Source organism: Coenobita brevimanus, unplaced genomic scaffold (assembly GCF_032717465.1).
Source record: "Coenobita brevimanus isolate Jiangsu-jjx unplaced genomic scaffold, ASM3271746v2 jjx.HiC_scaffold_174, whole genome shotgun sequence".
Lineage (NCBI taxonomy): Eukaryota > Metazoa > Arthropoda > Malacostraca > Decapoda > Coenobitidae > Coenobita > Coenobita brevimanus.
In genome coordinates, this window is record NW_027642603.1 from 78,003 (window position 1) to 93,075 (window position 15,073).

General features: G+C 42.0%; 1 pseudogene; it reads right to left on the reverse strand.

The window, feature by feature from the left end:
• Positions 1-1,266: 1,266 nt before the first annotated feature.
• Positions 1,267-13,178, reverse strand: LOC145389648 (uncharacterized; annotated as a pseudogene).
• Positions 13,179-15,073: the final 1,895 nt, after the last annotated feature.

Below are 15,073 nucleotides of genomic sequence, written 5' to 3' on the forward strand. Positions count from 1 at the left end.
TCCTCCTTTCCTGATGATGCTGTCATAGTTCCTGAAAGACCCTGGTTGTCTTGGGTCAATGAGGTCTGAGGATGTGGCTGTCACCTGTGCTGCAGATGCACTCCCAAGCTGTTTGGCACTTCTTCATGATAGCTCATAGTTAACAAAGCCCACACTGCACTCTGCATTCAGGTTGTGGACTGGTGCCTTCTCCAACTTCTTTGGATCCATCTGAGTGACACAACTTTCTGCAGACTCGTCAGTCCTCAAAGCTGAAGATATTGCTCTTCTGCCTCTGAAAGCCAGTAGCCAACTTGGGAATGATCGTCTTCAGGAGCTTGATTACCTCAGGTTGGAATGAGGTTGCAACTTCAAGTATGGCACTGCAGATGTCCTCATCATACATTGTATGCTGGAACCTTTCCTCAGAAACAAACTTGAATGCTGGTTCCTCTGCCTGCAACAAAGTGACTGGCACTACATCCCTCGGTTCTGGCACAGCTGTTGATATGCTGGCATGATCTTGCTGTGTGTTGTTTTTCAGCAGATGTCATCAGAGACAGGTGTGGTTCAACCAGATGAAGTCCAAGGAGACCACCTGCACAGTACATCACCTTCAGGAAATCCAAGTCCGGAAAACACCTCACAATGCAGGCCAGCTGATTGGTAACATGTTCATACTACTGCAGATAGGATGCCACAGTAGCCAGATGGTACAGACTGATAGTGCCGGTCAGTGTCAAGTGATTGAATGCTCATCCTTGAGGCTGACAGATGGTGGGGCTGTGTGGAGGTCAGATTCATGCCACTTGTTCCATGATTTGTGATCAAAGTCATGATAAGTCTTGTCATGCAGTCCAGGGCTTGTTCAGTGACACTCATTGCTGCAGTTGTTGCATTGACAAGGAAGTTGAGTAGATCTTGTCTCTACCTAGTGTGTTCTATATTTCATCCCACTGCTTGGTAATGACCCTGTTGAACATCAGAGTTGGTGCTCATTACAGAACATGTTCAGAGTCCAGACTCTCAGCCACAGTACATCCACTTTGATATTGTGAGCTGTCTGGGCTGTGATCACAAAGTCAATTTTCTTGAACAGAGTTTTGGCTGCAACACCACTTGCTGCCTCCAGAATTTCCAGGACTGCCACCCAGAGAGCAGCTAAGTTCTTTCTGGACTCTGAAGCAATGCTTAGTGTGGGCAGTGACCTGTATTTTCCGTTAATGGTGATACCCTGAACAGAAAATGACCCAGCACCCTTCTTCTTTGAGCCATCATCAGAATAGGTCACCACGACTTATCAGAGTTCATGATCTTGACTGTCTCATCTAGTGTGCACACCTCAGTGCTCTTGCCTGCTGCCCTGACACTCTTGGATTCTGGCATGGTGTCCAGATCAGTGACCTCTGGTTCATTGTGTGCCTTCCAGTTTGTGTCAAACATGTGGTTTGCAACTGTGATGACGGCTGCTACGGCCTGTGCATCACACATGTGGTAGCAGCTCTTCAGTTTATCAACTCCTAATACTCTGGTCACACTTTCCTTATGCTCTCACGGATATACTGGTATTTTTGCGGCAGCACATCACTTAGCTGAGAGCTGTGGAGAACAAGTGGTGCCTTTTTGAGTCACTTTCACCCATACTGATACCTTCATCACTGGAAGGGAAAGTTCCACCTCCATCTGTATCCATACTCTGGTGATCTTCCTCTGAGTCTGACTGTTTACTAAAGTCAAACGAGGCAATTGGCTTGCTCAACTCTTTGTACATCTTGTCTCATTCTGTCAAGGGCCTGCAAGTCCTTTTGTCTGCGTTCCATTGTTTTCATCCATTTACGATCAATGAAGTCTTCACAGTACATCTTTCTCTGGGTTCTCTGATCTTGTAGAAAGTCCCACTCCATGTCAGTCATTCTCACCCCATATTTCTGTTCCAGCTTCTGGCATATTATAGGGTCCTGGCAGAAGATATCAAAGACCTCTTGTGCATGATTGTTGAAAGTGTCTGCCCTCTTGACAAAACTGTGGTTTTGTCTCTGTTTCCATGTCTGAACTAGAGTCACAAAGTCTCCATAGAGCTTCAGAATGTGTTTATGTGTCTGGTGTGGATGGTGTAGAGGTTGCAAAAGAGCCAGTGTTCCTGAATAAGTTCTGCAAGCAGCTGAGCTGCTTCATCTTTGGAGCGATAAGCTTGACCAGCTGGCTTAGGTGGCAGCAAATACAGCATGTTCTGTATGACATCTCTTCCTGTCAGAAGAACCCCTTGTGAAAATTCTGCCTTCTCACATAGTCCACACTACAGAGTGTTATCCTAGAATGTGATCTTGTAATGCCAGTAGCCATATCTACATACTAGTACTACTGCTGCAGCTTTTTGTTCACTAGAAGGACTTGAAAAAGAAACTTAAGTATTATTAAAACAGTAAAATTGTTGTTTTTGGTGTGAATTTGAGGGTGACAACTTTCAAAGATAATGTACAGGGGGGTTATCATCATCTGAGAGGTCAAATGTTGGTATTTTCTGATTCAGCTATACTGTTTACATAATCTGAAAGGGGCACTTCCCAGTATTGGGGTGAGCCATGGTACAGCCAATGTTTTCTAAGGACTGGAAGCTAAACAAGTCCCAACCTAGCTGGTTACCTCCCAACAGTTGCTGGAAGCTATGAAGAAAAAAATTACCGAGTTGACTACTTATGGCTGTGTGTTCTCTGCCTAAGAGTGATGACTGTGACTAGTTACCAAGTGTGTAGCCTCATTTCACTCATGATAGTATCTCCCAGGGTTGATAGTCACCATCCATCTACCAGAGTTGTTTTGTAATAGTGTCAGCTATATTCTTATCCCCAACTGTACACATAATAATGGAGAATATGATAATATCCTTTGATGTGAATCCACTTTTTGTCTGCATGTCCAGTATCTCTTCATGACAGTGTTAATATGATTCTAATAAATGTCATGCATCCTTTACTGTGTGTTTTAATAATATTGGAATATTTTTATTAGATAGGTCGAGGAAAGAGGGAAGCAGGGGAAGAAGGAAACTAAGAGAGGCTAAAAGAGAGATGAGGATTCAAGGGAGAAGGGTACAGGAGAGAAGGGAAGGTAAAGAGGGAGAGAGAAGGGAAGGTAAAGAGAGAGAGAGAAGGAATAAAGAGGAGGGACAAAGATATGGAGGGCAAAGGAAAGACAAAGAGGGAACAGGAGACTAAGAGGGAAGAGGGAACAGGTGAAAAAGGGAAAACGAACGAAAGGGGTAAGCAGGGGACGAGGTGAGGGAAAGAGAGAAGGGAGGAAAGAATGGAGAGGGAGAAAAGGGAGGAGAAAGAGTCTAAAGTGAATGGAGTGAATAAGAACTAAAGGGAGAAGGGTTGTTGCTGCCAGGGACATCAATTCCTTTGGTCTGTCTGTGTTTTATATTCAACTGTCCCTGTGTGTTTCTCTAGCCATATTGATCAGTCTAATTGGCTGTCTGTCTGTCTGTCTGTCTATATATCTACCTATCTACAGTACTTACCTGTCTGTATATCTGTCTGTTTGTATGTATCAGTGTGTGTGTGTGTGTGTGTGTGAAAGTTTGTATATGTATGTACGTGTTTATATATATGTAGAGTGAGACTGACAGACACAGGAAGACAGTGTCAGTCGAGAGGGGAAGAGAAGAGAGGGAGGCAGGAGGAAGAAGGGAGAGAGAGAAGTGAAAGGAGAGATGGTAGAGGAAAGAGAGGAGGGAGGAGGGGAAGAGAGAAGGAGGGTGGGAGAGAAAAAGAGGAAGAGAGAGGGGGTGAAGGAGGAAGAAAGGGAGAGTGGAAGAGGGGGAGGAAGGAGAAGAAGAAGATGGAGGAGGAAGAAGAAAAAGAGAAAGAGGAAATGGAGAAAAGAAACTAGAGACCAAGAGATGTGGTGGGGTGGAAGGGGAAGGGTAAGGGGAGGGGGAAGGGAAAGGGGAGGGGGAGAGGGAAGGGAAAGGGGGAGGGGGTGAATGAAGGGCAGGTTACACAGACACACACACCACACAGAATTACCGTCTTTTCTAGCTGTTGTTTTCACCTCAGGCTTATTGGGGCATAAACTCGGTGGACTGCAGACTGCGTTGCCCTTCCCCTGCAGTCCACCATCCTCCTTTTCTGGGCTAGGGAAGGAGCGAGGGAACTTTTGTATACCCAGGCTGTGGAGTCTTCTGGTTGTGTCCGTGCCACCACGTGCAGGCGTCCCTCTCCAGCGCCCCTTCTTAGGTGGCCCTGTCTTGTTTGTTTGTTAGACGTTGAAGAACACGATGCTAAAGCAAAGAGGAGAGAGAGAGAGGTAGGGGGGGAGGGGAGGGGGGATGCCACCAGTGGCGTCACCAGGGGGGGGCTAGGGGGGGCTTAACACCCGCAAATCAAGGACTTAGCCCCCCAAAATAATAATAATAAAAAATCACTAGCTTACATAGTATGCTTGCAGCTCGGTATTGACCCACCTAGCTTTCCTCCAACCCCCTCCCGCCAATCCACTTTTATTCGTGCATCCATATTAGTTTCATACAATATTATTTATAGCTACATAATGTGATTAGTTATTCACAATTTACGTAAACCATACTTTTTTCAAGCTTGGTTTTCTTTGAAATATATTTATTGCACAAAGAATGCAAGATTATATTACATTTATCAGACTTATTACATATTTACAATATATAATATGGTTTATATTAATCATGGAGCTTTAAAATTGGATTATGTAGTTTAAAATATATGATCTATGCGATTTTTCACAAATTCGAATGTTCAGAGTATTGGAACTCAGATGTTTGTTTACATTGAGAAGTGTCTGTGAACTGTGGCTAAATCCTGTGTTGTTTTCGGTTTTATTTGAATGTATTGGTTTCAGTGGCTGTATAGACGTTACTACGTTCCGGTATATTGCTAGCCACCTCACTGTACCTGTTCATTTTTGTTTTTAGATATGAGATCTAGCCTATACTCTATACAAAGAGTCGGCAGTACTTGGTTGGTTCAGTCGACACTCGACTGTCAGAACTGAATGTCATTTCCCTTTTATAGGCTATTATACAATAACACATTTGCGGATCTCAGCCAGCAGCCACTCAAGTGATGAAAAGATCATCTAAAAACCCTCAGGGACAGGGTGACATAAGGAAATTCTTTGGCACCGGCACCTGCAAAGATGACTCAGATGAGTGCCAAGAAGTGGCTGTTATTGGGAATGAGGTGCCAGAAGCAACCCCAGATAACCCCAAAGCTGAACCCATTCAGACATGCGTAAGTAGCCCTATATCAAACTATTTCAGTAGTCATTTTATGAAGCTTAGGCCAGGATATTTTTTTATTGATTTATTTTTAAATTGGCTAGGCCTAGGCTATTTCTCATTGTTGCAAATATATTGTTCTAAACGTACAGAGTGGGAAAGTAGGCTAAAACTCTCTCTCTGTAATGAACTGCAATTTTAGTTTACATTCACTGATAAGTAATACTGTGATATAAATGGAAAAAAAACCCATCCACATTGCATTATGTCACTGTATGGCAGGATATCAGTTTTTATAGAATACCATTTTTGGTAAATTTTTAGAAGTAACCAATGTTTTCTTTTATTATTATTTTTATGGTTTCCAGTGCAAAATACCGTGTTTTAATTAGTTTTGACCTTCATTTTGGGGGGAAAATCCCCCTATTGTAATTTTGAGTAAGATTTCCAAAAGTGGGTTTATCCCCCCAAATCAAGATCAAAATTAATTGAGAACACACTATTCTGCACTAACCCAAACTAACCTAACCTAACCTAGGGCCTGACATAGACCGAGTGCACATTCCTGCACCAGCCAATGTGGCGCGACAGTCATCCGCTACTTAGAGATAGCCTAACCTAAGCCACTATATGACGACCCCTACAAAATTAGCTCCCCCAACTCAAACTAGCCTTAAAAGGTAAGTCTTGGTTAGAATAGTTCAGGGACGTAATATAATGAAAATCGGTAACGTTGGTTACTTCTAAAGTTATACCCAATTTTTTTTTGTAATTTTGTTTTATCAAAATGGTTTTTATAATGTAATTGATTTATGAATTGGTGTTACTTGTTTTAGAATAATATTTTATAATTTTTGTTTTTTTTTGTGAATGGTTTTGTTTTCCTATCACAGTACCGGTAATGGAAGATAAATCTTGGCAATTATATCTATATATATATACATTGAATAAAGAGCTTCTTTGAATTATCAAATTTAATATGGTAAGACTAAGAAACCGTTATGATACCACATAATACAGTAAACCCTCATTATACGATGGGGTTCCGTTCCTGAAAACCCCATCGTATAGCAATCCATTGTATTATGAACCTGTTATAACATGTAGTCAATGGGGATACGTTCCCAGACCTGCCTAAACTCGCACATTCACACACCTTAACACTCACATACATGAAATATCCTTATGTTTAAACATGTAAAGTAACACATTAATAATGAATAAAGAGGGGAAAAACATGAAAATAACAGTATACAGTAGTTCTTACTATTACTTAAGTAAATAGGATTGTTGATGTCCCCTCCGAGGCTAAGGGACAGTTAGGGCCTCACAGCCCTCACTCATCACTGGCAGAACTGGCTGACTGGGCAGGGCTGGCTGGCTGCACGGGGCTGGCTGATGAGTCTGGACTGGCGGATGAGACTGGGCTAGCTGGCTGGGTGGTGCTGGCTGATGGTGCTGGACCAATCGATAAGACTGGGCTAGCTGGCTGGGCAGGGCTAGCTAATGAGGCTGGACCGGTGGACAAGTGTGTGTGGTCTAATGCCGACAGTGTGAGGACATTTTTGTTGCGGTTGCACATTCGCTGTTCACTGAGCCGCGGATGATCCATTGTTGTTGCAAATCGTTCCCATTGTATAGTGGGCATAGGGTACTAAAATTTTGACATTGTATAAGCAAAATATCGTACAATGAGGCATTGTATAATGAGGGTTTACTGTATTAGCCATTGAAGAAACTGTTATCTGCAAAAAAGCTTTATACAATTACCTTGTACATGTTATATCATAAGGCTTACTGATACCTGGTACAGTAAAAGTCCTATTATTCGGCAGCTGATTGTTCGGGAGATCCGACATTTCGGCAGTTTTGAGAAATAGTCCCATTTACGAAAATCATTGATTGTTTGGCCGATGTCCGGAATCATCTCGGCAGTCTAGGAAGTGTTATCTGTGACTTGTAGGCCTAATGTTTCATTACACTTCTGTATGTTCACTAATTTCTATATTTTCATTCAGATTCAGGTATGGTACTGTATTGATTACAATATTACAGTATCATACAGTACAGTAACCACCCCCACCAAATTAACGAGGGTTACGTTCCAAGCCCCCCTCGCTAATTCTTGAAATTCGTTCATTCTTGACGCCTTCCTGAAAATGACATTTACTGGTAATTGCGTAGCCCATGAACCACTGACACTGTAATGCATTATCCATAAATAAATGTTGCTTGTTAAATCAGTTTCCCCATTGTTTTTAGCTGTACGGCTGTGACAGCTCTAGTATTTTTATTCCTCAGCATAATGGAGGAAGGGACTGTCCTGTTTAACTAAACCTAATCTAACCGAGTTTAACTGTACCTTATGATTTAACCAAACCTAACCTAACCTAAAGTCAGAAAAATACTTAAAAATAAACTGGAGGAATATGAATTGCTAAGGTCTCTCTGATGAAAGTTAAACGTATGGTACATTTAGTGCTCATTCTTTTGTTTGTTTTTGTGTTTAACGTGAAAGAGAGAGCATTGATGCAAACAGTAATATATCCCATTAACCCCTTAATAACCTCCGGCACTGAACAACCTTTTACAGTACCGATGTCAGTGATGTTAAGTTAGTGTGAGCTATAAAGAAAACTGAACAATTATGGGGAGGGAACAAAGGTCACTGGTATGTTTACATGACTACGCTACGATTCCAAGCAGTTAGGCGGACGGTTAATCTCAGATGTTTTCGTCCATTTGGTAAATACACCGTAACTTTATCAATCTTTCCGTGACTCATAGCAAATCATAGCATGGGTTTAGGAAGCTAAATAACACATTGCTAGGTGAGCCAGACGATTCTCTTCACATCTTTAAGAAAAATAAATTGATTTCAGAAGAATGGAAGAACTTTACGTACTGAGAGAGGTATTTAATTTCTTCCATTTTCTTATAAGATGTGAAGATAATCGTCTGGCGCACCTAGAAATGTGTTATTTAGCTTCCTAAACCCATGCTATGATTCGTTATGATTGACTGGAGAATTTATAAAGTTACGGTGCATTTACCAAATGGGCGAAAACATCTGAGATTAACTGACCCCCTGACTGCTTGGAATCATAGCGAAGAGTCGTGTAAACATGCCAGTGACCTTCGTTCCATTCCCATAATTGTTCACAGTTTTTCCACAGCTCACTAACTCGACATCGGTACTGTAAAGGGTTGTTCAATGTCGGAGGTTATTAAGGGGTTCATGGAATACATTACTGTTTCCATCAGTACTCTCCTTTCACATGTAAACAAAAAAAACGAACAAAAGAGTGAGTGCTAAATGTAAGTTATAACTTTCATCAGAAAGACCTTACCAATTCAGATCCCTTTACTTTATTTTATGCAATTTTCCGACTATTTTATTTTGTTTGGAAAAGGTACTGTATACAGTCCTCACTCCAAACATATTTGTAATAATATAAGTAGTGATGAGATCACCAATACAAGTGATGTACTGAGCTGGTAGGTAATATTCCGTATCATTTCGGCCATCCAGGAAGTGTTATCTGACTGGTAGGCCTACTGTGTCATTACACTTCTATATGTTCACTAATTTATATATATATATTTCAGATTCAGGTATAGTACTGTATTGATTGCAGTATTGTACAGTATACAGTACTCTCTCCAAACACAGTTGTAATACCGTACCGTAAGTGGTGATAAGTGTTCACCAATATATTTAAGGTACTGAGTGGGTAGGTTTTTGATTATTCGGCAAATCTAATTTCTCGGCATCATCCTGGTCCCATAGATGCCGAATAATGGGACTTGTACTGTAGTTGTTTTCCAGGGAGGGGCACTAACCCTTCGCCAACCCTCTTAGTCGCCTTGTACAACAAACAGGGATACTGGGGGAGTATTCTTGAAAAACCCCCCTACCCCCAGAGGGGTAGCTTCACATAAATGTATCCGATGACGTCAGTGAATTGAGTTATAATTTTACTAAGTCCCTGTCAGATATTTCAGAAAGTGTTAATGAGAGCTTCCCAATGAAGGAGACTTTGTCCCAAATCAGATTAGGTAGGATAAGTTAGCTTATACTGTATTAAGTGGTAATACTATAATTTTGGGCAAAAATGCAATTTTAGTGGATAAAACAAGGTTTTTCTGATGTAAATTAATGTGATTATTTTGATCCTCATTTCTTACAGAAAATACTTGTTTCCAAAATCACTGGAATCTCTAAAACAAACACACACACACACGCATGCACGCACGCACGCACACACACACACACACACACACACACACACACACACACACACACACACACACACACACACACAAATCCCTTGGTTCCTAACTGTAGGGTCCACAACCCTCTCCATGATATTAACTATCCAGACTGCCACTAAACCTGATCTTGAAAAGCTAGGACAGGATGCTGGGTTGGGTTCATCAAGCCAATGTAAATTTTTCTTGTACTGTATGTGTTTCAGCCGCCTCATTTCTGTTATTAGTAATTCTCTGAATGAAAGTGTTGTTGCTGTTGAGAGAAACCCAAAGAAGACACAAATAACTGCATACCTTGTGTTTGCCAGCAAGTAAATAATTCCTATTTGGTTAGGTTAGGGCTGGAACACCCAGTGACTAACTGACCTTGGACAGAAACAAAATGAAAGCCAACAGTACAGCTAGCCATTTGTCATGGTTTGTGTGTAAAGCTGATGAGATTGATTAATAGTATACCTATTTTTGGATTTATGCATTTTTGCAACTTTTGAAATGCTGATGTTTATAATATAATTTTTTATTTTTTATTTTTTTTTCTTATTTTTAGACAGGATGAACAGAGGAAGAATATACAAATACAAAAAAAATCCATTAATGTATAGTGTGATGGCACTTTTCAGGTTGACACGATTTGCTGCATCAACCGTCATCCTCCCCCAGAATGGCAGCATCTCATGTATGTATAATATGTACCAGTATGATGTTTATAATACAGTATGTGTGCTAGGCTATATGTTAATGCATAATTTATGGTAGTATTGTGGGCTCAGTGTTTTTTTTTATAATGAGTTTGTGGTGAAATGCTGAAGTATGGCGGTGAGATTGTAGTGGAGTGGATATGGAAGTTGCATAGATTGGCCTGGGAAGAGGGAAAGGGTTCCAGAGGACTGGAAATTAGGTATAATTATTCCTTTATACAATGGAAAAAGGGAGAGAGAAGTATATGGTAACCATAGGGGTATTTGCCTTCTTAGTGTGACTGGCAAAATATATGGTAGAATACTCATTGATAGGGTTAGGCATATAACAAAGGAGCTAGTTGGAGAAGAACAAGGGGGATTTAGGAAGGGAAAAGGGTGTGTAGATCAAATACCGGGGTATTTGTTCTATGTTTAGTGGAGAAGTATCTAGAGAAGAGAAAGAAAGTGTATGCTGCCATCATGGACTTGGAGATAGCTTATGACAGAATAGATATGCAAGGTATTTGGAAGGTATTAAGAATATATGGAGTGGAGGGGAAATTGTTGAGTGCTGTGAAGAGTATGTACGAAGGAGCTAGGGCTATGGTGCTAGTGGATGGTGAACTGAGTGAGTTCTTTGATCTAAATGTGGGACTGAAACAGTGTTGTGTGATGTCTCCATGGCTGTTTAACCCCTACACGCCAGGGGTTTTCCGATGTTGCACGCTTCTCCCTAGGGGGGATATCCCTGATGGAAAAAAATACCCTTACTTTAAACCCTAATACCTGCCAAACTATAACAGCTAGAGAAAAAATTAAAGATACATAATAATGACCAACTCTTCCTCTTTCAAATGAAAGTATCCCCACGTCTCTAGGTGATCCCCTCGATGAGTAAGGATAACTTAAAGTTCAAAGGGTAGTGGGAAGATGCCTGCGTCTATACACGTCAACCAGCGTTGCTCCGTGCCCAAAATCGTGACTTGTATACATGTCAGCTGGCGGATAGGGGTTAATATATACCTGGATGGGGTTGTAAAAGAGGTGCAAAGTAGGGCAGTGGATATAGGGGTGGCTCTAATGAACGAGGGTGAGATGTGGAAGATTCCGGTGTTGCTGTTTGCTGAGTAAAGATGAATGGGAGTTGCAAGGTTTGGTGAATGAATTTGGGACAGTGTGTAGGAAGGGAATCTGAAAGTTAATGTAAACAAGAGTAAAGTTATGGTGTTTGAGAGGAATGAAGTCACAGAATGCACAGTGAGGTTGGATGGTGAGGATATGGAGAATGTGAGTGCATTCAAGTACTTGGGTAGTGTGATGAGTAAGGATGGAACATTTGGGGGATGAAGTACGTGAAAGGGTACAGCAGGGAAGGAAGGTTATTGGTTCACTGAAAGCAGTGATGAGAAATAAGGAGGTAAGTATGGAAGTTAAGAAGTCACTGCAGGATAGTACAGTAAAACCTCAATATAACGGACTTCAATAGACCGGAATTTGCTTTCATCGGACTCGAGGAGCTACCGGACTAAATTCCTATATATCGGAATAAGTCCGATAAAGGCAGAAGCAGTCCAGACTGCCTGACCACTTCAGGTATGTTCACCACAATAAGGTAAATAAAAGACATGTTTATCACTGTACAGTACAGTATTATTATATATACAGTACTATACCATTTGATTAATGGAGTGAAGTTATAACACAGTACAGTACTGTAGTGGTAGTCAAAATAGTTTAAAAACTGTTTACGAGATCCGGACTAATGTTTGATATATCGGAAAAAGTCAGGTTTAGCAGGGGGAAGTCCGGATGTGGCTTTTATTGGAATTTTGCATTTTTCAGAATGGCTTGGGCCCCAATTAGTCCGTTATAGTGAGGTCTTACTGTATTGTGATCCCTACTCTGACGTATGGAAGCGAGGCTTGGACCTTGCTAGAGGGGAACAAGTCAAGAGTAAGAGCAGTGGAAATGAGTTACTTGAGAGGAGCATGTGGAGTGACGTGGAGGGACAGGTTGACGAATGAAGAAGTGAAGGAATGCTGTGGGGTAGATGTAGATGTGGCTGAGAAGATTAGGAGAAATACACTGAGGTGGTTTGGACATGTGAAGAGAATGGAGAATGAAAGACTAACTAAGAGGGTGTATGTAGGTGAGGTGGAGGGAGGGAGAGCAAGGGGAAGACCGAGGATGAGGTGGAGGGATGGAGTTGAGAGGTATATGAGGGAGGGGGGAGTGAGCTGGGGGGATGGTAGTTAAATGGTGGGTGACAGAGCTACTTGGAGGTGTTTTGTCTGCGGCCACCCTTTGCGGGATTAGGACGTCGGGCTATAGATAGATAGACTGTACTCAAGACCAGTAGGTATCCCTCTGCCCTTCCCCCTTTTTTTTTTTTTTATTGACTGCCTCAGTCATGGTGTATGCACTAGACTGCATCGATATAAGTTTGTGATAACCATATTCAGACCATTGCAGATTACCATGTGGTTTAACTTAGTTGCCTCATGCCTTGCCAGCTATAGATAATTGACAGTAATTCATCTCACATATACACCACTTTCATTGTTTACCATTCCATACATGCTTCTCACCTTCTTAGATGCTTAGTTGTGTGTTGTTGAAATGTTTTTCACATCTTCCTTCCACCTTCTTGGTTTCCCATTCCTGTCACTTTTTCTTCTTCCATTCTGTTAATCCTAGTGCCCACCAGGCATGTTAATGTGCCTATTATTTTAGCCATGAATCTGGAAATTGTGAATCATCACAAGCCTAGTGAGTGTGTGTCCTGCCTGTGCTGTCTTTAACCTCTCATCCTCTACCATATGCACTACACTTAAATCGTATGTAAAAGTGTGGATATGGCAGCAGGCACTGTATCTGCTGCATGGGTGCAGGCAGCTCACTTCTGTGATGACATATTGGAGAAAATGGAGCAGTTGCTAATGATGTGAGCCATTGCCAGTCAAGGAGCTTACCATGAAGCACCTGGGAGACATCATAGACTGCCAAACACATGGCTAACCTGGCGATGGACCATGACCTGCAGATGGATAGAGCTTTGGAGTAAAAGACCAAGCTAATGGAGATGGTGAGTGCATAAAGTCTGGCTTACCTAGTCAGATTTAGTGGGGGAATAAGAAGAGATCTTCTCGTATAGTCCCCACCTCCACTGACTGTGTGATCCTTACCAATGTGTTATACCCATTTGCTTACCATATCTGGATTTAAATGCGGCTATGGTTGGTGCTCTGAGAACATGGTCAGGTAGAGCATTCTACTTGTCAATGGTGTGGATGGGGAACCAGTTGCCCTTCAATGTTGTTCTCTAGTGTTCAGGTTTGGCTAGCTTGAAGGAGTGGCCTCTCAGTTTTGTGGTGATCAGTTCGAAGAAACTGGAGGCGGGGACTTCATCATAACCGTGGAGGATCTTAAAAACTTTTATCATATCCCCATGCCCCCTTTGATCCTTCAGCATCTGCAGTCCTAGGGCTGTGCATCTCTCTTCATAGTGATTGGGGAATCTCTTTGTTCAGGTAGTCAAAGTTTCTCTTAATTATACAGAGTCTGCTGTTTGCTATCGCTGCCACCGTGGCTGCGTGTGTTGAGGACTTGAGATCCCCTGATACCACTATTCCGAGGTCCTTTTCTACTGCAGACTTGTCTGAGGCAATTCCATTCAGGATGTTGTCATATTGTTTGTTCTGGCTCCTGATGGGCAATGTCTGCTCCAGCCCTCTAGCCTGTCCATGACCCTCTGCAGTGCATCTACATCCACTTGGGTCTTTATCTTCCTGTAAATCTTTGCATCATTGGCAAACAGGCTAGCCTGTGATTCAAGGCTTGAGACCAGGTTGTTGATATATGCAATGAAGAGGACAGAGCTACTACTGATTTGTGTGGTACTCCACCATGCACTGGTAGCCAGTCCAAGTAACTACCTCTTATTGAGATTCTGTGGGATTGGTTAGCCAGGAAGTTTGCCAGCCACCTTTTTGTAGATCCTCTGATCTCCTGAGAGTTCATCCTAATGATCAGCCTTTTATGCAGTACCTTATCAAATGCCTTCTCGAGTCCAGGTAGTTTGCGTCGACACATTCCTTTTTATCCACTGCATCAGTGATGTCCTCCAAGTATGTCAGCAAGTTTGTCACAGTTCCTCTTACCCCTGAACTCCTGTTGGGCATCCAACACAATGTTATTCCTTTTGAGGTGGCTGACTATCTCATTTCTGATCAGGCTTCCCATCTCTTTAGATACAGTGCTGGTTAAGGACACAGGTCTGTAGTTAAAGGGGTCGCTCCTACATCCTTTTTTGAAAATTGGTGTGATGTTCGCCCTTTCCAGTCATGTGCTACTGTGCCAGTATTCATAGAGGACTGGAAGATATGAGTAGGTCTGTAGCACAGGACTTCAGCACAGGATTTAAATGGTGAGATACCATCTAGGCCAGGGCATTTGTTTTCGTTAAGTGAAAAGAGTATCTTGCCCACAGTTTCTTTGTGAATTGATTCTGACAGTAATTCTGCACCCCCTGATGTTTTGGCCAGGACTGGGAGAGCCTGTGCCACATCTTCTCGAACAAATACTCTGGTGAAAGGCCAGTTCATGGTTTCTGCTATGTCCCTGTGTGTGCTGGTCAGTTTGCCCTTTGGTATCTGTAATCTCATCACCTTTTCCTGTATGTTTGTCTTAGACATGATGTAGGCCCAGAAGTGCATTGTGTTTTCCATGGAGTCCAATGCTACCTTCTTTTTACAGTTGAATTTAGCTTACTGTACCTCAGCTGTAGCTCGGTTTCTGACTGAAACATATATTTGGCTTCATTGGGGTGTCGTTCTTTGTTGGTAGTTCTGCCATGCTTCTTCCTTCTCAGTTATTGCCTGGAGTCTGT